Below are 23,961 nucleotides of genomic sequence, written 5' to 3' on the forward strand. Positions count from 1 at the left end.
ATCCTTTCTGATGGAGGTGTAATATTCCATTGTATATATGGACCATATCTTCTTTATCTATTTATGTATTGAAGGGCATCTTGGCTCTTTCCACAGTCTGGTGATGAACAGACATTTATCCAAAGACATACAAATGGCAAACAGACACATGAAAAAATGTTCATCATCATTAGCTATCAGGGAAATTCAAATCAAAACCATATTGAGATACCACCTTTCACCAGTTAGAATGGCCAGAATTAACAAGACAGGAAACAACAAGTGTTGGAGAGGATGTGGAGAAAGGGAAACCCTATTACACTGTTGGTGGGAATGCAAGTCAGTGCAGCCACTTTGGAAAACAGTGTGGAGATTCCTTAAGAAATTAAAAATAGAGCTTCCCTGTGACCCTGGGTATTTACCCCAAAGATACAGATGTAGTGAAAAGAAGGGCCATATGCACCCCAGTGTTCATAGCAGCAATAACTATAATTGCCAACCTGTAGAAAGAAGAAATTCTTCTAAGTTAGACTTTGAACGAAGAAAAACTCTTTTCTAACAGGAGGCTGGTGAAGTAAAAAGAGAAAATTTTACTTTATAAGCATTTTTACTTTCTGCTGGAGGTGGACACTAAATGATTTGTGTGTGCATTTGTCTATGCAGCTCTCAAAATTAAAATTCCTTAGAGGGAGCCATTGAAAACCAATCATTCAAAAAGCTTAAAAAATGATATCTTGAAGAGCTCGTTGATCGTAATCCATCAAGGTTAGCAATGATTCAACTGTGATTCTTTATTCAGGTTCATCTCTCCCACAATATTAAATGCCATAAAGCTTTGAAGCATTGTACCCCAATGAATGAAGACACTAAGAAGAAAGTAAGGTGAGCAAGTGGGAGGAATTAGGTTTTCTAAATATTTGAAAAATATTTCCAGCAACATTCCTCATCCAGCCCTGAGACTAATCCTGCAGTTGGAGGAGTATAATGTTCCCATTTTTACAGAGGAGAGAACTGAGTCACAGAGAGGTTATTTACTCCAGATCAACAAGTCAGTAAGACCAAGAACCAGAAATGTCATTGTCTTACCAAATCTCCTGCTCTTCAATTATTGTTAGTATCTATAGAATGTTTAAGGTTGGGGATGCCTGGGTGGCTCAGTTGGTTAAGTGGTTGCCTTCGGCTCAGGTCATGATCCCAGCGTACTGGGATCGAGTCCAACGTTGGGCTCTGTGCTCGGCAGGGAGCTTGCTTCTCCCTCTGCTTCTGCCTTCCATTCTGTCTGCCTGTGCTCGCTCTCTCTCTCTCTAACAAATAAATAAAATCTTAAAAAAAAAGTCTTTAAAAAAAGAATGCTTAAGGTTAATAACAGCTCAATAATAATAAATAAATGTCTGATAAAATCTAAGACTTAAGAGTTAGGATCATCTATTTATAAAATAAATTAAATGCCAGTCATTTAATAATATTTATTGAGCACATCCTATAAACTAACATTAGGCCAGGGGTAGATATGAAATATAAGGTCCTGTGTCCATTCAGAGGGTTGAAACATACAGTGTGGTTAGATAAATATAAGCCAGATTATAAACAAAATAATAGTGTTTGGAAATAGGTCTAACTTTTCTCTAGAAAAGAGACCAACTTTCCCTAAGCTGTAAGGTGTCTTATTAGTTCTTCCAGGCCTTAATAACTGGTTTTAAATTCAGTTTAAAAACTGAAGCGAAAAGGAGTGGGGAGACATTCTATGGAAACACAATATCTATCTTTTATTAAAGATTCACAATGCTCCGCAGCCCAGCCCAAGTTCCTAGAGTCACACCAAATTGTGAAAACCTGTTTTCCTTTATTGGGTCAGCATCTCCTAAACATTTCATCATGAAATAAGTTTACTTAGAAAACTCCCATGAAGAAACAGTGTTGTAGAACACAGTGATTCTTAAACTTGAGAATACATGGAAATCACCTAGGGAAAGTTGTTAAAATACAATTCCTTGGCTCTACCCCCCAGAAATTCTGATTCAGGGGCTCTAAGGTGTGGCCTCAGAATTTGTATGTTCTATCAGCTCCCAGCTGATCCAATGTTGTAGGTTTGAGAACTAAATTTGAGATGTATCTCTGCATAACAGTTTCAAAATGTTTTTGTAGAATGCTAAACCCTTACAGTTGACTGAAGGGTGCCCCACCCCCAAAATCCCTATGTTGAACCCTAACCCCAATGTGATTGTATTTGGAGATAAAGCTTTTAGCAGGTAATTAAAGTTAAATAAAGTCATAAGTTAGGGTCCTTATTCCGATAAGATTAGTTGCCTTATAAGAAGAAAAAGGGGTGTCCTCCACCCCCGTCTCCATGCACATGCTCTGTGAGCACACAGTGAAAAGGTATCCATCTGCGAGCTGGGAAAGAAGACCTCACCAGAACCAGACATTGCTAACACTCTAATTTCAGACTTCCACCCTCAAGCAAACTGTGAGAAAATAAATGCCTGTTGTATAAGGCATCCAGTCTATGGTATTTTGTTATAAGCCCAAGGAAACCAAAATGACTCTGAGCCCCCTGACTTTTTATAATATTCACAAATGCATACAAATAGTCTCGTGCACATAACTGCATCCCTTTAAATAACATATCAGAAAGGATACCTGATCTAAGCTGGAAAGAAAGAATGGAGAAAAGTGGTATTTTTAGAAGACTACAATTCAAACTCTATGTCTAAAGTCACTAAGATATGTAACTTTGAACATGGACAGGAGGGCATTTCAAGCTGAGGGAGTACTGTGCACAAACCTGAATGAGAAATGTCATAGGATATGCAGGGGATGAGCCATTTTGCTTGGCTGGAGATGAGGAGGGAAGTTGTATGTAAGGATGAACATTCTTAGTTGAAAACAACAGAACATTTGGAACAAACTAGTTGAAGTAGCAAAGGGAATGCATTGGCTCACATCACCAAAATATCTAGAGACACGGCAGATTTCCAGTTAGAGTCAGTCCAGTTGTTCTAGCCCTTCTGGAATGGAAGCCCCAGGCAGCCAGAAGTTTTCTATTTTAATGGCTGTCCTCCCGATACCTGGCGTACTGCCTGCATGAGGGTAGGAACTGAATAAATTCAAGGGAGCAAAATAAGTAAGTGCCCTCAAAGACGTGGTTTCTTTCAGTGTCACTGTTTGCTCATGGTTTCTACTTTTTTAGTCTGACTTGCTTCACAGGCACAAAAATGGCTGCTATTAACTTCCGTAACCTAACTGCGTCCTTTTTCACACCTGGGAGAGACAATCTGGTTCTTCTCTAAACCAGTTTCTTCTTCTTCCCAGGCACACAGGTAGTCTGCATTTCCCAGGTTCTCTAAAACTAGGCATGGCCATGCAGCAGAGTTCTGGACAGTGAATGAGATGTGAGCAGCTGTGATATTCACCACTTGCCCTCATGGGCCCCCAGACACTCTGCACTCTTTCTCAGACCTCCTCTGATGCCAGTGAAAGCTATGGCAGTTGGTAGATCTGTCATGTTTAAGGCCTTCTCCTTTTGGGTTTTGATGTTGCATTTGCTTAACTTGTTCTTACAGCAGCTTACCTTACCTTACCTAATTAAAAAGCAAATAGAAATAGAGAAACATAAGCCATTTTGAGTTTTCTTATTCGAAACACTGAGATTCACTCTCTTTAAACTGACTTCATGTGACCATCCCTGAAACAGACATTATTTGACGGGAAGGGAATATGCTGATTGACTAAGCCAAAGTCCCAGGGTCCAAACTTGGAATTGAGTTTTGGCATCAGTTTCCTTAGAACCACAGAGACACCCAAGTGGAAATCAGACTCTGTTGACAAAGAGGAAGTAGAATTCAGAAAACAACTACCAATGCCCTTGATAAGCCAACAATTTCCAAGTTAGGAAGGATTTTCCATTAAGGAATTTGTATGTTGTTTGGTAGCCAATTGGAGGCCATTAAAATATTTTAATAAAAGGAATAACACTGTCAGATTTTTTTTCAATTACAAAATGCTTTAGCATAGAGAAAATTATAGAGAACAATATAAGTAAGTATCATACACTCACTATCCTACTTAATCAAATGTCATACTTTGCCATGTTTGAATCAGATTTATTTAAATTAACAAAACATCATTGATCTGGTTTAAACATACTGTGTGCTCTGCTTCTAACACATTTCCCTCTCCTCAAGGGTAACCATTTTCTGACTTTGATAGTTGTCATTCTCATGCATGATTTAATATTACTGCTGATTTTCTATATACACATAAATGGTTATAGAATTTTTTGTTTTTCAATTTTATATAAATGGTATCAAATGATTAAATTTTTTTATCACTTGCTTTTTTTTAACTCAGTCTTTTTTTTAAGATTGCAATGCAGATCTTTCTATCATTCATTTTGACTGTAGTATTATTTTTCATTGTACAAATATGGCATAGTTTATTTATACACTTCCCTACTGGTGAACCTTTACATTTTTTCTATATTTTTGCCATTATACATCATGCACATGTTCTGAACATTCATATGCATTTCTTCTTGTGCACATATGTGAGAGTTTCTTTAATGTATTCTGGGTTATATTGCTGGGGAAAGGCTATGGAAGTGTTTGGTTTCCCTAGATGTTAAACCAATTGATACACGCATGGTCAGTGTGAGTTCCTGTTGCCCTTCATTCACCAGATTTACATTTACATAGAATATGAATGACTATGGGTTAGGCTGACTGATTAGAAAATCATTGCCATCATGGAACACTACATTGAGAACTAATGATGTGCTGTATGGTGACTAACATAATATAATAAAATAAAAAAGAAAGAAAGAAGGAAAGAAAGAAAGAAAGAAAGAAAGAAAGAAAGAAAGGGAGATCCTGAGGGTCTGTGGTACATAGACATAACAGAGACAAGACAAGAAAGGCAAGAAGTTAACATGTTTAATAACAAAACTCATAGGATTTGGTAACGGTTTATGGAGACATGAGAAAGGGGATGGAACCAAGACTCTTCAGTTTCTAACTTGAACATGAGGAGGAAGCTTATATATAGGTAAGCTGATGATGAATGCCTTTTTTTTTTTTTTAAGATTTTATTTATTTGACAGACAGATCGCAAGTAGGCAGAGAGGCAGGCAGAGAGAGAGGTGGAAGCAGGCTCCCCTCTGAGCAGAGAGCCTCATATGGGGCTCAATCCCAGGACCTGAGATCATGACCTGAGCCGAAGGCAGAGGCTTAACCCACTGAGCCACTCAGGTGCCCCGATGAATGCCTTTAGAACATGTTGCCTTTGGAGGAATGGGAGGAAACCAAAAAGCATGATCTATCAGGCACTTGGATATTTAGGTCTGGGGACTGAGACTAGAACAAAATAGTACACACACACACACATACACAGACACACACACACAAATGTAGAGTTGTCAAACTAAGTGAAATTCAGAGTTGAGCTAGGGAAAATCTGTAGATTCAGAAGACAAGTGAGGTGAGAAGATATCCCTGGGAAACATTAGTATTTAAAGGAGAATAGAAGAAATAGAAGGCAGTGGTGGCAACAAACTAAAGGAGGAACCAATGTGTGTGATATCATGGCAGCCAGAGGAATAGAGTTTTAAGGAGTAAGTGGTCAACCACATTAAATGCTTCAAAGAAACCAAGAAGGTGAAAACTGAAAATTAAATATTGTTGCAATCAGGCCATTGAACCCATATCTAAGATAGTTTCAGTGGAGTAGCATAGGAGTAAATGTTTGCAATTGTTTAAGGAATTAAAAGGAAGAAGAAGAGCAAAAGCAGATAGCTAGTTTTTACAAGCTATGTTCTCTGCAGTCCAAATGAGATAGATTGCAAGATATTTATTTTTAAAATTTACATAGCAATAAATTGATTGGAATAAACATTAAGATTTTTTTAATTTAAACTCAATTTAATTTAAACTCAATTGAAAGATGTTTTTGGAAATCAACACATGTGAAAGGAAACAATGAACCTAGAAAACTTAAGAGTCCATGTGTTTAATCACTATGTTATAGTCTTTCTATTCTTAGGGGGAAAAGTATTCCACCTCATGCCTGAAAGTCAGATTAATCTAATCCTTCTGTACTATGTGGTCACTATTTTCATCCTTATAGCCCTACTTTGGAAACTGAAATAAAGATTTAGGAGACCATAGGACATAAAATAAAATGTTCTGTTTCTCCCTCACCTTTGCTGTCTTTGATTTTCCCTATTACTTGTAGAACAAATGCTCAGAAAACTATGGGTTAAACAAGGGCTTGAAAATGAAGCCCTATTATAATGCACTGTGAATCCCCATAATAGAAGAAACAATGGCATTGACATAAGAGCTCCACTGTTAGGGATTAGGTGATTGAGCTCGCTAAGCCTGATCACAAGTGATATAGCAATGATCATGGCATCCCTTCTCTATGATGGCATTTCCCTGAAGATTCAGGGAGACCCCAATGTATTAAAATCTTTAGCACAGCTCCTGACATATTACAGGCTCACTATGTGACAGCTCTGGATACCTCTGCCTAACAGTGTTTCTGGGGGAACAAAGGCAGCTGGTAGATACCTGGATACTCACTGGGAAGAGCTTGGATGAAGCTGTCAAGGATGGAGATCTGGCAAAGATATCTTCCACCCGAAACAGTCTTAACTTTCAGTCAACTTTCTTAGGAGTTAAGAAGTGAAAGTTGAACTTGACTATCAAGGAACATACCAGTTGTTAACTGGGCCCCAGGAGGAAGTCAGCAAGCTCCACCACATCTAACAACACCTACTGTTGACAGCCCTTCCCCCAGGTCAGGCAGCTCTACACCTAGCTCTTCCGTGTTCCAACTGGTGGAGGATGAATGGACACCAAGAACAAGTTATTTCACTTCCTTTTCAGAGGAGGGAATGAAGGAATCAGCATGTACTGGGCATCTATTCTGTGCTGTTTGCCTTATAGAACTTGTGCAGTATTACTGTCCCCACTAGACAGATGAGAACACTAAAGCTCAATGGCTTGTTCAAGACACACATCTGGTTATTAAGGAGCCAGGATTCAGAGTCATGCCAACCTGATACCCAAGTCCCTAGTATTTCTATAACTACATCAATCTCTAGATAGTCTAGGTTTAAAAACATGGATCCCATGTGAAAGGAGACTGGCTTTTGGAACTTAACCTTCTTAGCAAGCTTCCATCATCACTTGCTTTGCCTTTATCCTCTACTTCAGCACTTATTGTTGGGCCCTTCTCTAGGAGTTTGCAATCTAGGAGGAGAAATGAACATGTGAGGAAAGAATTTAAATGTCATATAGTAAATGCAAAGCCAGAAGAATGCATTGGTGACTGTGGAGAACAGAGGACGAGGAGTAGGAGGAAACTCCTTGCAAAGAAAACTCAGAGTCCTAAAGTGTACATGAGAACTGGAAAGAAAAAGAAAAGGGTAAGAAAATCCCAAAGAGAGGCAAGAGCATGAATAATGGTAAAGAGGCATAAAACAGCCTGGACATTTTAGTCTTTGGGCAAATCACAAACAAGCTTACACAGGCTTAATTCCAAGGACAGCTTAAGATACAGATAGGAAAGCTTATATGGGATATTTTAAGATCTTTGTAGAATATTTAAGAACTGGGGTAGATGTTTTATTAAGCACTCCTCTCTTAGTGACAGAACCCACACCAAGTCAAACCTAATAAAATGTACTCACATCACACATTAACACATTTATTCAACAAGTATTTATTGAGAGCCTACAATGTGCCAAGCACTCTCTTAGTCATCTAGTATCCCAGCATTAAAAAAAAAAAAAAAATCACAAAAAACAGCACTCTACTTGGAACGACCTTCTGGTGTGAGCAGACAGTAAAGGAAACAAGTAAATTATATATTATCCCAGAAGATGTTGCATGGAAGGAAGTCAGAAGACCCAATGGAGGGAGTACAATATTAATAGAGTATTCATAAAGATCTCACTGGAAAAGTCATGTTTGACCAAACACTTGAAGGATATGACAGAGTTGGTCAAACTAAACTGAGGGAAGAACATTCCAGAAAGGGGTCCAAAACTGATTGTTACAAGGGTAACAACCAGTACAAAGGCCCTGAGGCAGATGTATGCTTGGCATATGTAGAGTGACAACGAGGCCAGTATGACTGGAGAAGACTGACCAGTGGAAAAAGTGGTAGGAAATGAGGCCAGGGAAACAGTAAGAAACAAGGGCTTCTTAAGTGAGTGGGGATTTAATGTTTCACAAAGAAAAAAGAGAAGCCATGGGTGGTGGAAGAGGGAACGGGGAACTTTGAGGAGAGGATGATATAATTTAACTCAGGTTTAAATGGGATCATTTCAAGGCAAAAGTGGGAGCAGGAAGGGAAGGCACTGTTGAAGAATCCTGAAAAGAGGTGTGCAGGCTTGGACCAGGGAGTAAGCTGCAGAGGTGAAGTGGCCAAGCTCTGAGTATAAGAAAGGGTGGGCAGGAAAGAATGGTGTCAAGGACGAATCAATACTGACCTGAAAAACTAGAAAGAAGACAGTAGAGTTCCATCTGCAGCTTCATTTTGCCTTTAAAAATATTTGAATGAATTATACTTTGAGTTTTATTCATAATTTTTTCTGTATGTTCTTGTGATCTAAACTATGTTTTAATATCAACAAAATTGAGTTGAGTTGAATTTACCTTGATATTATATATGATAGAAATTCTATTAACATCTATTAATTTTTTATTCTTCTTTTTTTTTCTTCTGTGATTAGAACACTACTTATTTTTTGGTTCTCAGCCACCAAAAAGCTTCTAGTGCTAATCATTGTTCTTATAAAAGATGATGCATTAAACATCCCTGCTAGCCCTCTTAGAGTCAGCAGTCAAGAGCAGAAAAACATAATAAAAACAAATGTATGTATTTTTAACTAATATGACTTGGATTCTAAGCCTCATATAAATTACTTTTCATAACACCCCTATGAGATATGTACTAATAGTGCCTCTATTTTTAAGATGAGGAAACTGGAGAACACAGAGGTTGAGTGAACACTTCCAAGGTCAAAAAAAATATGTGTTCCTTAAGCTGGGATTTGAGTTCTGGAAACTGAGTTCCCGAGGTCACTGGGTTCTCTTAACAAGTTCAGTAGTTTACAGTCAAGAGTGGTATAATATCAGGAACTATTTGGAAATGGAGAGTGGGGGTCTTAGCCCATTCTAATGACTGGAGTACTACCATTCTCTGTGAGGGGTAGAGAGGGTAAACATCTTTTGGCCAGTAGAACCATTATGCCACGAGGAACTGTCTTTCCTGGAAAGACATTAGTGCTCCCCTCCTTTAGAAATACCAAAATCTCAGCCATTTATTCGTTTGTATTAACCATTTCTACCTTGCCAGTCAAATGTTTAGTGACAAAGAAGGCACTGGTGAGTTTTGTGAACCCTGCCCTGTCTCCCTCTGCTTTCCGTATTTGCCTGCTCTCTGTATTTGCCTCATCACTGCCTGAGCTGGCTGTCAGAGTCAAATCTCGTGACATTGGTTTTGGGGGATAGGCAAACTTTTCAGGCTATCCTGAAATTCTAGTTATCAGCTATTGGTCAGTATAGGCAGAACATTGATTTGGATTTGATATTTCCATTTTGATTTCTCTTACAATAATACATATTCTACTTGTAAAATTAATTAATATAACATCTTTGGGAAAATTATGAATGAACATGGGGCATTAAGTCAAAGAAGGAGAGGTGGAAATATCTAGGGTGGCTTGAAAACTTGCTTTGAGACAGGCAATTTCATAAACTCTGAAAAGGCGTGGCCACACAACCAGTAAAGGACAGAGTCTGGATCTAGTGTCAGAGGTGAGTCTACAGCCCACGCTTTGACAATACACCAGGTTTCCTTTCAGTACTAGGAGTCAGAAAAACTTGCTTCTATCCTAATTCTGCATTACCTGACTAAGTGATCCTAATTGGGGCATATAACTTCTCTTGAGCCTTGATATCAATATCTACAAAAAAAACAACAACAAAAAAAACCCAAAAAAAACCAAAAAAACAAAAACAAAAACAAAACTAGAACACTAAAGCCTCTCATTTATCTTACAATTGTTGATTTTATAAGCTTTTGCAGGGTAAATGGTTATTCTATTTTAAGGAAACAAATTTTGTCCTTATGATGTTGCCGGATTTATTGCTCTTAACTCCTATAACTACTTCTCTTTGTTGAAGAGATTTGCTAGGCCAGACATGAGGGGTATGTAGCTTTGACATTTTGGCTAGGTCTAGCACACAGAATCTACTAACAGTTCCCCTAAGTATCTGAGCCCACCGGGCTATGTGTCATACCATGCCAATTGCAGATAGGCAGGGATGAAAGTTGACTTTCATGATTTGGTACCAGAGTTTGAGGGAGAGCAGGTTCGTTAGAATCAAACAGGCCTGGGTTTATATCCCAACTCAGCCATTCTCTGGGTATGTCGTCGCCACCAAGACTGAATTTAAATGTCATTTTCTCAGAGAGGCCTCACGGGGTCTCCCAAGTTAGCTTCATCCAGAACACTGGTTTTGCCCCATGATAAAACTCATATTTAGCAGTATATAGTGGGCATTTAATAAATACTTGAGAATGAATGTTGAATGAGTGTCGAGTAAAAAGTCATGTTTTGACTCCATTCCTATGAACTAGGCAAGAGGAAAACTTTCTTTTCCTACAAAAAAGAAAGTAAAAATGCTTCACCTACAGCCAGAGTAAACATGGTTACAATGTTAAATAGTGTAGTTATAGTCTGAAATGAGCTAGTTTGAAAGCAAATCTCAGATTCAAGTGAGGCTTTCTCTAGTTTAGAACCTGGCATTAGAGGGAACCATGAGGAAGCTAATGTTTAACCAAGGGTCTGTAATGAGCCACATGCTGTGTGTAACAGGGTGATGCACATAAGATACTTGTTTAAAAATATGAAAGTGTGAATTTCCAAAGAGAAAAGCAAGGTTTTCTCTAACTGTTCACACACCGTAGTGGGCCTCCTTGCCTTCTTCTGAGTGGGAACTTTTGAGGCCACTACTGTTAGAAGGAAAAAGTGTGTGATGCTTATCTGTGTTCAGAACTAGAAAATGCCCTCTTCCGCTCCCTAGGTTGGCCCTGTTGTTGTTCAGGTGCTGCCTGTGAACAGACACCCACAGAAGACGGAAAAGATGAATCCGCAGATTGCTGTGTACACATGCTCTTCTAGGTGAGTGGCAAACCAGTGTTCGCAGTGTTGGTTCGACCAAGAAGTAACTACCCCATTTCAGGATGACCACACCTTTCTCAAAAGTGGCATGGGCAGGGCCGGGAGGAGCAGCACCAGGGAGATACGAAGAGGGCAGCTGAGTTCCTGTCCAGTATTAAGAGTCTGAGGATCCAGATTTTTGCCCAAGATCTATTGCTCGCTAGGATCCTCTATCAGCCTGTTCTCTCACCTGCAAAATGGGTCACTGAACATCCACACTTTTGTGTATTCATTTTTTCATTCACTGAATATGCCTACAGCAAACACGTGTAATTTATATCAGAGACTATGCAAGACACTTAAATACACAGATCTGATTACTACAAACTGCTACAGTGAAGGAGTCAACATCTAGTGAAGGAGAAAATTATTAAAGCAAACAATGAATTTAACAAAACTTCAAAAATTCTTACTGAGATACAGGAGAAGTGTTATGTGATCACAGAGGAAAAAGAGAATATCTCATTCTGTCCAGGGGAGGGGAAGTTCTCAGTGAAGTGAAGATATTTGAATGTGTCTTAAAATATGTGTTAGAATGTGTCATATTAGCAGGTAGAGAAATGTGTTCAAGGCAGAGAATGTCCTAAACCAGTGAGTCACAGAATGGCACAATGCCTAGCCTAGAGTAGCCGCATTATTTATCTTATGAATGAATAAATGTATGAAAGAATGAATGAGCATCCGGAGAAGCATAAAAAATGAATTGTTGAGGTGCCTGGGTGGCTCAGTTGTTTGAGTGTCCAACTCTCGATTTTGACTCAGGTCATGATTTCAGGGTCATGAGATCCAGCCCTGCATCAGGCTCAGTGCCCAGTGAGGAGTCTGCTTGGGACTCTTTCTCCCTCCCTTTCTGCCCCTGCCCTCTCTCTTTCTCTCTCTATCTCTTTCTCAAATAAGTAAATAAATCTTTTTTTTTTTAATAATTGTTCCTGGATGGACTGTACAAGATTTAGAGAAAATAGCAGAGTAGAGCAGAAATGTTTGAAATATGAGAAAGGTTGAGATAAACTTATATATCCAAATAAATAGTTTTGACATTATTGTGTTTTTTCTCTAACCTAATTTTTTCTAGCAATTGACTCAAACTCTTGTTTAAATCCCAAAGTGCTCTTTACACCTTTGAATATCCCCCATGTTTGAATTATGAACAATGATTTAGTTGGGGAAATTGATTGACACAACTGTAACTAATCAAGTAACAATTTCATAGTAAAGGGCTACAATTTTTAATTATAGGTTTGTTTATTAGTTATTCCTTACTACTTATTAAATATACATTTATTAATAACCCATTAATTATTTTTTTAAATGTGTGTTAAGCACTTATTTACTCCCCAGGCATTGGGTTAGGACCTGGGCATTTAGTGATGAAAAAGCAATCATGCTTTCTGAATTGATGGATTTAGTTTATAGTCTGGTGGGTAGAGAAATGATATACAGATAAGAGTTCAAATCAGTAAATCAAATAGAGGTAAGTATTGGGAAAGAAAAGAACAGTGTGCTAGAAAAGAGAATTATGGAAATTGATGACTGAATCTAAACTAATTGATTATACAGTATGGTAAACCTTACCTCCCTTGGTAGCAGATGCTACTTATTGCCTATGTATTGGCCATTGCCTTTTTTCATTGCTGAAGGATTCCTGTTTATTCTGAAGTGACAGTACTCACAGCTCTAGTGGAATCACCGTGGCTGATCTATGTTTTCCATAGTAAACCCACTCTTCTTTTCCAGATACTCACTTTACAAGGGTGACCTGCTGTATAGTTCCTGCCACTGATACGTAGAAAAGGTCTTCAGAGGAGCTTCTAAGAAAGATTCCACATCTTTAAAAAAAAAAAAAAAATAGAGAAAACCTGTTCTTTCACTTTGTTTCTTCATTGAAATCTTGGTAGGAAGTTGTCATGTTTAGAACTGCAGGAACCACAATGGTCTTAAGATGATCAAAAACCAACAGTCCGAGGATAAGTAGAAAAACTTTGGTCCTCAATGATGTGTTTTTCCTGCATTAAACTTAAAATTAAATACATCCAGATATGCAGTTATACTGGAAAATTAGATAGCTTTTTGAATCTAAGAATACAAGTGTTTTATTATTTGCAGCTGAAAGCCACAAAGTTGTAGGCTCAAAAAACACAGGATTGTATCTATTTTTTTAATGGCTTTCCCAGTATCTTCCAAAGCACTTGGCACATAACTTAATAAACATCTGCTTAATGAGTGAATAAAAGATGGAAGGGATTAATGAAAATTGCATAGGCAGTAAAGGGTTATAGGAAAATCAATTTTGAGATAGTTTAACCTCGACCAATCAGGTCTTCACAAGATTAGATCGAGGAGTTACATAGGGCATTGGACACAACCCTACCAGAATAATTAACTCAGTCCTGAGTGATAGGGGTTTGTTAATACAAGCACAAGATCTGCCTCACCAAAATTGTTCCGGAGGCAGTATTTCTCTTGGTTTAATTATAGGGTCAGAGAAATTAGGTTTTGTCCCCTCAACTTCTATATTTCACACTATATTTTCCTCACCTTCAAATTATAGATATATTATGTCTCTCTTCCTATTAACACTTATGGTTAATATTATACAAGTCTTGGCTAGTGCAATAAGGCAAGAAAAATAAATAAAAGACACACAGACTAAAAAGGAGGAAGAAAAACTGTCTTATTCAGAGATAATATAATTGTGTAGAAAGCAAATCCAAAAGAATTTACAAACTATCAGACCTAATGATGGAGCAAAGTCATTGCCCATAGCAAAGTCATTGGCCATAGAGTTTTTATTCAAAAGTTGATTATAATTCTATGCACTAAGAATAGAAAATTGGAGATAATGTGAAAAATAGTAACATTTTCAATAGCATCAGAAAATATCAAATTATTAGGACTAACTCTAATCAAATTTTCCAAGATCTCCAGACTGAAAATTGAAAATCAATGCTGAGAGAAAATAAAGAAAACTTAACTACGTGGAGAGACTTACTGGGCTTATGGTTTGGAAGACTTAGTATTTCTAAGATATAAATCTTCTCCAAAGTTATCTACGGATTCATTCCAATCCTGGTTAAAATCTCTGATTTTTTTTTTTTAATATGCAAGCTGTTCTAAAGTTTATACAGAATTGCAAAGAACTTAGAACAGCCAAAGAAATTTTGCAGAAGGAAATTGGAAGATTTAACTGTCAGGTTTTGAGAAATTTTAGAAAGGGACAATTACTAACAGAGTGTGTACTGGTGCAAGAACAGACAGACTAATGAACAGAAGAGCATTCACACAAGCATAGTTACTTATTTATGACCAAAGTGCCAAGGCAATTCAGAGTAGAGAAAATGATGTCCTAAGTAAACTGTTGGGTAAGTAGGTGTTAAAAAACAAACCTTGACTATACCTAATTACCCCCCAAATTAATCATAGATGTGATGCACACAAAATGTGAAGGCAAAACTTCTAGGAAAAGAGAAAAGGTATGTTCATACTTTGGGGTACTAGAGATTTTTTAGACAGAACACAGGAAAGTGAAAAGGCAAGCCACAGTCTGAAATAAAGTTTTTATAATACTGTACCCTCTTACACCTGACGGGGGACTCATACCTAGAATACATTAAGAACCCTTAGAAATTAACAACAAAAGGACAAATACTCACTTTAAACATGAGAAAAAAATAATTGTATTGGCATTTTACAATGATCATTTATCAGGAAAGTGCAAATCGAAACTACAGTGAGTTGCCACCCCATATTTATCAGAATCCCTTTAATTTTAAAAAGACAAACAATACCAAGTATTGGTAAGTTTGGGAAGTACTGGAACTCTGCATATTGCTAGTTTAGAGTGTGAGTAAACTAAACTACTTTTAAGAAACTATTGGAACTATCTACTAGAGGAAAATATTTGCCTACACTATAACCCAGAAACCCTATTCTTAGATGTATACACAAGAGAAACGAAATATAGTAAAGGGCATGCACAAAAATATTCATAACCACCTTGATTCATAATAACTGAAAACTGGAAAAAAAATCAAACACCCATTACATGAAAATGAATCAATACATTATAGTCTAATCATACAATGGAACATTACTCCGCAATAAAACCCAACTGCTGATAGATGCAAGAACATGGATTAAATTCACAACAGTTATGCAGAGTGAAAGATGTCAGACACAAAAGAATATATACAATGTGATTACATTTATGTCAAGTTCAAGGACAGGGAGACCAGCTCTCGAGTGATAGAAGTCAGAATAGTGGTTATATCAGGAGATATAGTAGAGAAGAAACACAAGGCAAGCTTTTAAAGTAATGGAAGGGGGACTCAAATGGAGCACTTATTTGGCTCAGTGGGTTAAAGCCTCTGCCTTCAGCTCAGGTCATGATCTCAGGGTCCTGGATCGAGTCCCGTATCAGGCTCTTTGGTTGGCAGGGAGCCTGCTTCCCCCTCTCTCTCTGCCTGCCTCTCTGCCTACTTGTGATCTCTCTCTCTGTCAAATAAAAATAAATAAATAAATAAACAAATAAATAAATAAAAATAAAGTGATGGAGGAGCACCTGGGTGGCCCAGTCAGTGGAGCATCCAACTCTTGATCTCAGTTCAGGTCTTAATCTCAGGGTCGTGGGTTTGAGCCCCACATTGGGGTCCATACTGGATCTGGAACCTACTTAAAAAAGAAACAAGTAAAATAAAGTGATGTTAATATTTTCTGCTTTGATCAGAGTGGTGATTACAAAGGTGTGTACGGGTAAGCATATATTTAAGCAATTCGTAAGCTGAATGCTTAAGATTTGAGCATTTTATGCACCTTATTCATGTATTTTATACTTCAATTTGAAATGTAAAAAAAATTGTAAGTTATTAAATGTCACATTTCCTAAAACTGCCTCCCCCTTTCTCTCTCTCAATCTCTCTTTCAGTCTTGCTCTCTCCCCCACCCTGCCTCCCTCCTTCTCTCCCTCCCTTTCAGGGAAGGTAAGTCAAACCTCAGAGAAGTAAAGAAAATCCACATGGACAAATTTGGGTTTAAGTAGGCTATTTTAACAATCAAAATGAAGATCGCAAAATCAAGTTGTACCTGAATTGCCTGCTTTGGTTATCTGTAACAAAGGCTCACTGGATAATTGTCCCAAACCCCACTTCATTTTATGTTATGTACTTTACTGTTTTCCGGTTTGAATACTAAGGAGGAGTTTACAGCAGAAGACAAAAATAGCTTCCCAGTAGTAGTGGCCTTCACTCACCACGTTCAGGGGATACCAGAAAGATTATGGCGTCGGTCCAGTTCACACAGGGAGTGGCGTGGACTCCAGGCTGCTCACGTAGCCCTCTGGGTCTCTCTGAACCCTCGCTTGAAACATGAAGGGGCTAGACCATGTGTTCTTAGATATCGTGTTTTGTTCTAATGAAATACAGTCTCTGTTCTTCCATGTAACTAATATTTACTCAGTGTCGGCTGTAAACGAGGTGTGTCCTATGAGGGATTCCAATATAGGAGTTTAGTTCTACCTTATTCAATCATCCTTATGACTTTACTTTGTATAAAAGGAAAAAAAAAAAAAGAAAACAATATCAGTCATTTGATGCAAGGATTATCTCCCCACAACCTACCAGTAGGGTGGGATGAGACCTGAGGGTTCAACAGGCAATGGTAGCCATGATATCCCGCTTCTTTTAGAGGAGAAAACAGCCCCAAAGGCATTGGACTGGTAGGTTTCTTCAGTGTTCAGTTGAGTATTTTGGGTCTTTCTACTTCCTTCCTCTCACAGAGAGTACAAAGGCAACACCAAAACAGTGTGTGTGCTCGCCTGCGTGTGCACATGGACATAGGCACACACGTGTGTGTAAGGGTATTTACATGTATACTGAATGTGCATAGGTATGTATTTTATTTTGTAAACATGTATGTTCATGTACGTAGGTGTTTCCTAGTGGTTGCATGTAATCATGTAGATATGTGTGATCTGTGTTTATATGTGTGAGTATGTGTGTAGGAGTGTGCGGGGGTGTACAAAAAAGCTGCCCCAGGCTTTATTTTATTCTAAAAGCTGAGTAATAACATTAAAAACATGAGTCAGAAAGGTGAAGGGTTAAGTGTTTACTGAATACAAAATTCATTCAGAAAACTGTGCTTTGTAACTGGTAAAAGGAAGTATTGACCCGTTTCTCGTAAAGTTACAATAGCCAGACTTGCAAAGGAAACCCCTCCTAGCTTGGAATTTTAGAGCGTTTCCTAGAGTTTGAGAGGTGTCCAATAAATGACCAGGCATTTAAACAAGAAGGGGATGGAGTTGGGAAACCTGGTGTTTAGAGCATGAACTCATTTTCCTTTCCATCCACTACCCCTTTCTCCATCTTTCATAAATAATTTTAAGAGGAAACTAATGGATTCATACCTAATATATTCTCCCTTATCTTTTGCCTTTTTTTTGTTTTGTTTTTCCATGCCCTATCTTCTAGTGTTCTCGTGGGGACCAGGGCATAGTACAGGAGAAACCCATAACCCTGAATTCCAGCTCCTCTTCCTTTCACTAACCAATCTCAGTTTCCTCATCTGTCAAGTGGGTATAATAATGGTACCAAAAGTGGTGGTTGTGCAGTACATGAACATAAGCTTATAGCTTATAGTCTTTAAACTCTGTGGAAATAAGGAACATTCCTGGTTCGTTCATCTTTGTCTATCTTGTATTTAATACAGTGCTTGGCACATGATACATCCCTTAAAATATTTGTTAAATGATTGGATATATAAAAAGGTGACAATTCTTTAAATACACCGTGAAGTGTTGTTATAAAGTAATTGGTGGTAGTGGTGAAAGAGAGGTACTAGGAGGGGACGTCTTTAATTTGTATTCTATGGGTAAATCAAGAGAAGGGGGAAAGCAGGAAGGAGATTGTGTGTGTGGGAGACAGAGGCTGTAGGCAGCAAGACAGACGGAGGCAGCTCACGCTCACAGAGGTGGATCTTCTTTACTGCCTGCCCTCCCTGGCTCCAAGCCTTCCCTCAATCTGTACCTTCCGATCTCTCACATACACAAATCCCTTAATTGACCAACAGGGGGTGCTCCTCCAATGGGCTTGGCACTGAAGTTGATTGCTGTGATCTGACCAGCCCATCAGGTGGGGAAAATAGAGACTTCTTGCAAATCAGGCATATCCAGGTTCATATTCCTACTCCAGTATATGCATAGTCAGATGCTAGTACTAATAGGATTTATTTATACAGGAAAAAAGTACAATATCAGACACTTAGAATTTTGTTGAAATAAAATACACAGCAGAACATAGAACTAATGATTGAATCCCACAGTGTTCCAGTGAGCCTTACCACAGGACAGAAGACTGGTGGCAATCCAGGTGAGTACCCAAAATATTCAGCATTTTTCAAGATGATTTAGCTAAATTTAGCAGAGTAAGCTGCACACATCCTCTTTCCCACCCCAAGCCCTACACTTTGGATTCCAAAAGTCATTCACTATCTTGCTTGAACTATTTGCCATTATTACTGTACAGTTTTCTCCTTGTTTAGGCATCCATTTACAATTTCCTTAACTGACCGCATTTCATAAGCCTCACATATGCTTTCCCCAGTAAGTAGTTGTCAGGCTTGTTTAGGAGCTCAAGGCTCAGGGACACACGGGACAGAATCTTTTTGCTTCTGAAGCTTACCAATACAGTGACTGCTTTATTGTAACTGACAAGCTGCACCAAGTTCTTCCTCTGTTGTAAACACCAAGCAGAGGCTTTGAGGCCCTTTGTCTCATTTAGTTCCCACCACAGCTCTATGTGGTAGGTACTCTCATTAGACCTGTTTTCAAGATGAGGAACTAGGGGTAAAATGGTTCCATAACTTGTTTAGAACAGTCACGTTCCTGATGAGAGATTCAAATTCAGTCTGACTCTCGAATTGCAAGTCACTTCTGTACTAGAAGAGAAATGAATGAAGTGGCCCAGGTCCATATAATGGCTACATCAGTTCAGGGAGAATTTCCTGGTGCAGGATCATTCCATCTGGGTCTTGAAAATAAATGGAAGCATGCAGTTAAGGAAGAGAAGTGAAGGCATTCTAGGAGGAAGAGAGAATTTACTAAACATCTCAGAATTATAAAATTTCCTATTATATTCTGTATTGCGATGCCAAGGTCATTGGTGCAAGTCTTTCTCCTCCCAGTGGAGTTGAGTGGTGGTGAAGGGACATGGGTGGCAATGAGGTTAACAGAGTCTAAACTTTCTCAGTGAAACTTGAATGACCACCTTCTCAATGCCAAAGGAAAACCCAGTCTTGGTGCATGGTTTGGATTTGAGAGCTGGGTTATTTAGAGTTGAAAAAGTGAGTAAGTTGGATGATTGTGCTAATTACTTGTATCAGATCAGTGCTTCAAGGTCATAAGGCAAATTTTGTTGTGTGGCTCAGGTGTGACCTCAGAAACTGTGCTTAAAGTCAGTGCAACCTGTTTTCCGCAAGAGGAACAGATCTTCAGTGCTTAAGATGGAACAAAGGATAAGGATGTGTAAATTCCTGGGCAGTAAATAAAGGGCGGAAGGAAGATAGGTAGCCTTTTCCAACTGTCCACATTTAGCCAGAAATGAGATACCTTCAACAGCTTGTCATACCTGTGGAATGGGATGGAAGATATGGTCTTCCTGTTCCCATTGCCACGGGATCTTGGGAAACAAATCCTAGGCATACAGAGCTATGGATGGGAAGTCTCCCAGCAAACATATTTATTTGGAGGAAGACACTTTACGCAATCCAACAAGAGGGATATTTAAGATATATTACCTTTTCCTTTTCTCCATGCAGGTTATCTAGTTGTCAACTTTCTCATTGGCTATATTCTGTACTTACAAAGGAATAATCTGCACGTGACAATTTGGGGATTTTTGTTGGTTGGTTTGTCTGTTTCATCTTTTTTAAAGTAGACAGCCTGATGATTTGAATCATTGTAAAATGATTACCAAGATGAAGATAATTAACACACCCATCACTTCACAGAGTTTACATAGGTACCTCCTTTTTCTTTGGTGAGAATGCCTAAGACTCACTCTCACCAACTTTCAAGCGTACACATTATTAACTACAGTCACCATACTGTTTGGTAAATCCTCAGAATGTATTCTTCTTAGAACTAAAAATGCTCGCCCTTTGTCCCACATCACCCACATGACATTTTGAAAAAAGTCTCTGCCCATGAGGCATGGTACATGAACTAGGCTGGGAAATTGTGGCAACAATGAAAGATATGTGGGTGTCCTCACCTCTGCTGTCTCAAAATGTCCAGCTCTCAGGTTGAATGTTTTCCCCCATGAAAACCCCATTAAAAACAGAAACCAGAACTATGAACTAAAAGAAAAATATCTATTTGAATTTTTCTTCCGGTGAACTGCCTTTTTAGCTATTTTAGTACATTTTCTTGGGTGGCTGAAGCATAGCAAACAGAATTGTGTTCCTTTCCCACAGACATCATATTTCTTCGAACAATACATGGAATGACATGCATTGCAGGGCATTTAACCTACAATGTCAAAGCCACTGGAGGGAACATGGGTTGGGGAGACGGAAGAAGCAAAGGGTACCATTCCGCTTGGTGTTCTGTTTCTCAGAGGTCACCAGGTAGCATCACATGATATGTGAGTGGTTCCTGGAAGAGAGAGAGTCTTTTCTCCCCATACTGACTGCCATCTCTACATCCCACTAATCCTGGATGTCAAGTGAGCAAGATCACCAGTGCTGAAGGCTGAGCAAATACTATGGCTACATCATATGCAGCTACATCAAATGCAGAGTTGAGAGCCAGACAGAAGGTCAAGAACCTATCTGAGTCAGCCCTTTGATGAATAACAGGTGACAGGTTATAATGCTGGTTTTGAAGACCAGGCAACTGGGGCCCAGAGGTGTTTAGGCATCCTCTTCTCCTCCAAAAGGCAGTCCCTGTGGGAAATGATTCTCTCCATTATCACACAAACCTCCTCAATGTAAAATCAGCATTGTAGCCAAATCTATAGCTATGGAAAACATGAGATTTTCCCTCTGCACAGACACCTTTGAAGAATGTCCTACAAATGTGGAACAGGTCATCCCCCCTGGGGATTCGCTGTGGGACTTCCTAATACTCAGAGCAACGTAAGCAAAACTGCCTCACTTTGCATAGCTGAATTCGGAACTGAGGAAGATCATATCGAATGTTCTGTTCTTTTTGGTAGCCAGATATTTTTAAATACTCTTTTTTTTTACATGTTATAAAAATAATACATGTCTATTACAAAAATAAAAGATAAATATAACAGAGCTTCTTCAAAAACACAATGCTGTAATTATAAAAATCATTATTAACATTTCAGCATCCAGCAAGAGTCCGCAAACTCTCTAAGAACCAGAAGATAAATACTGAGGCATTGAGGAGTGATGGTCTTTATCACAACAACTCAATTCTGCCATCATAGCACAAAAACAGCTATCAACAATACATGCAGAATGAGTGTCTGGGTTTTGGTTATTTACAAAAACAGGGAGCAGAATAGATTTGGGGCCAAATAGATTTGGCCCATGGGACATAGTTTCCCAACACGTGACATATAAAATTTGGACATTTTCTATGCATACCACATCATGGATACAACTGTGCATCCTGCTGTTTTCACTTGATGTTATTATAACAATACTTTCTCAGGTTATTGAACATCCTTATTGAAGATGCACTAACCTGTTGTACATTAATCATTTTATGAATAAACTAAAATTTGCATGACAGTAGATACCTAGATGTTTTACAGTTTTCTGCTGGTTTTATACACCTTGATAAACATCCATGTGTATATTAGATTTTTGTCTGGCTTTCAGGTTGTTTCCATAGGACAGATTCCTGGGAGTGGAATTTTTTAAATACTCTTAAAAAATATTGCCAATTTTTTTTTTTAATCTCAAAAGGCTTCAAAAATTTACTCCCAGAACTGTGTGAAATTGTTCTCCACAACCATACCAACACTGAATATTACCACTTTGTAAATCATAGTTAATTTTCTAAAAGCCAGAATATGAAGTGAAGAACTGTACAAATATGGTACTCGGATCACTAGCCTTTCTCATCCTTTACTCACGTAGATGACTCTACCAGAAGGAAATGCTGAGATCAGGGGCCTCCCTCTTCCTCCTTTCCTGCACTCTCTAAATCTACCCCCTCTTCTGCTCCAGGCAGAGGGGAGGGCAGAGAATGGAACCTATTATCTTTCTGAATGTTCCTTCCCTCTTCCTGCCCATCTCACATCTGGACTGAATACAAATCCCCTGGTTTCCTGTTTCCCCACGAAAGGTCCCAAATGTCAATTCCAAATTAACTCTTTTTGTGCTTTTTTTGGTTTTCTATCTCAACTCCAAACTTTATCTTTACCAATATTTTCTTATTGTCTCAAAATGGGTTGTAATGAGCTCTGCCTTTTTAAAGATTCCCCCATTCAGCCACTCTTGATTAGTTGCCTTCCCTGAGGCAGACAGTTCACGTGAATATGTGAAGAGGCATTGCGGGCAATATAGAGTAGTGAGGTCTGTGGTGAAGGCAGGCAAATTCAAAATCTTTCAACAGCATACCAAGCCAAGAAGTTTCCAGTGCATTGACTGGATCAAGCTCACTGGGTGTTATACTTGCAACCCTGGGTCTACTTAATAAGCTTCTTCTACCCAAATATCTTCTGCATTTTTTCCCAGATACTGGCTAGGGTCAGGTACATTAGCCTAGAATTTTATATGAAACTGATTATGACCAAGGAAAAGCCATTTAACCTCTATAAGCCTCTATTTCTTCATCTGTGAAGCAGGAGTAATAACACTTTTCTTAATAATATCTTGATAATAATGGCTAGTTTGAGTAGTAAATATGATTCCACATTCTTATAACTCTGTTGCTCCATTCTCTTTTATCCGCAATGCCACTGACTTACTTCTGGTCAAAACAATTGCTCTTTAAGTCTTAGAGTGTCTTTCCATTCCAGCCAGGCATAAAGGTCTTCACAACATGCCCTTGCCCCACCGTCCTTGGCTTCTTGACTCCCCCATCTGTTTTGGGAACGCAAACCCCTACCAAACTCAACTATTCCCATGCACATTTTAGCATAGCTAGTCTTTGACTAATCAGGATCTTTTATTTATTTTTTTTCTTCTCAAATGTCCTTTCCTTGAAAACATTCTTAATTAAGAAAAGCTCAAATATCACCTGTGTGATATCACCTCTCTCTCTCAAATACGATATCCCGCCACACCAGGCCCATAGTCCTTTACATATGGCGGCACTGGAGCACTTCAGTCTCCTAACAAATATTTATTGACCACCTAGTATGTGTCAGAACTGCTCTAGGCACTGAGAATACAGCTGGGACCAAGATATACCTTTGTTCTTCTCACACCACTTACAATAGCTTCTGCATTTTGATTATTACATTATTTAGAAGTCAAGGGCCTCCCTCCCAGCCTGGGACCTCCATGAGGAAGAGGGTGATGTTCCATTTGTCAGACACAGCGTAGGTGCTAAGGGGATGTTTATGGAATGACTGAATGTTTTGTTGCCAACAGGAAGCAGTGACCTTCTTGAGAACAAGACAGTGTCTGATTCACCTTTGTATCCCCCACAAGCAGCCTGCACAGAACCTGGCACCATAAATCTTGAGTAAATGAATGCAGGAGGAAATGAACAACTGACACCGTATTGCCTCCTGACCCCCTTTCCTTAACTCTTACCAAAGAAAACAAAACCCAGC

The 23,961-nt window shown here is 38.6% G+C and overlaps 1 long non-coding RNA gene across 1 annotated transcript in view; it reads left to right on the plus strand.

Moving 5' to 3' along the window:
* Positions 1-10,045: 10,045 nt before the first annotated feature.
* LOC116575080 overlaps positions 10,046-23,961 on the plus strand; it is a 77,493-nt gene continuing 63,577 nt past the window's right edge. Inside the window, exon 1 of the long non-coding RNA XR_004279596.1 lies at positions 10,046-11,173. This is a non-coding gene — a long non-coding RNA (uncharacterized LOC116575080). The remainder of the gene's footprint in view (positions 11,174-23,961) is intronic.

Source organism: Mustela erminea, chromosome 16 (genome assembly GCF_009829155.1).
Source record: "Mustela erminea isolate mMusErm1 chromosome 16, mMusErm1.Pri, whole genome shotgun sequence".
NCBI classification, from domain to species: Eukaryota; Metazoa; Chordata; class Mammalia; order Carnivora; family Mustelidae; genus Mustela; species Mustela erminea.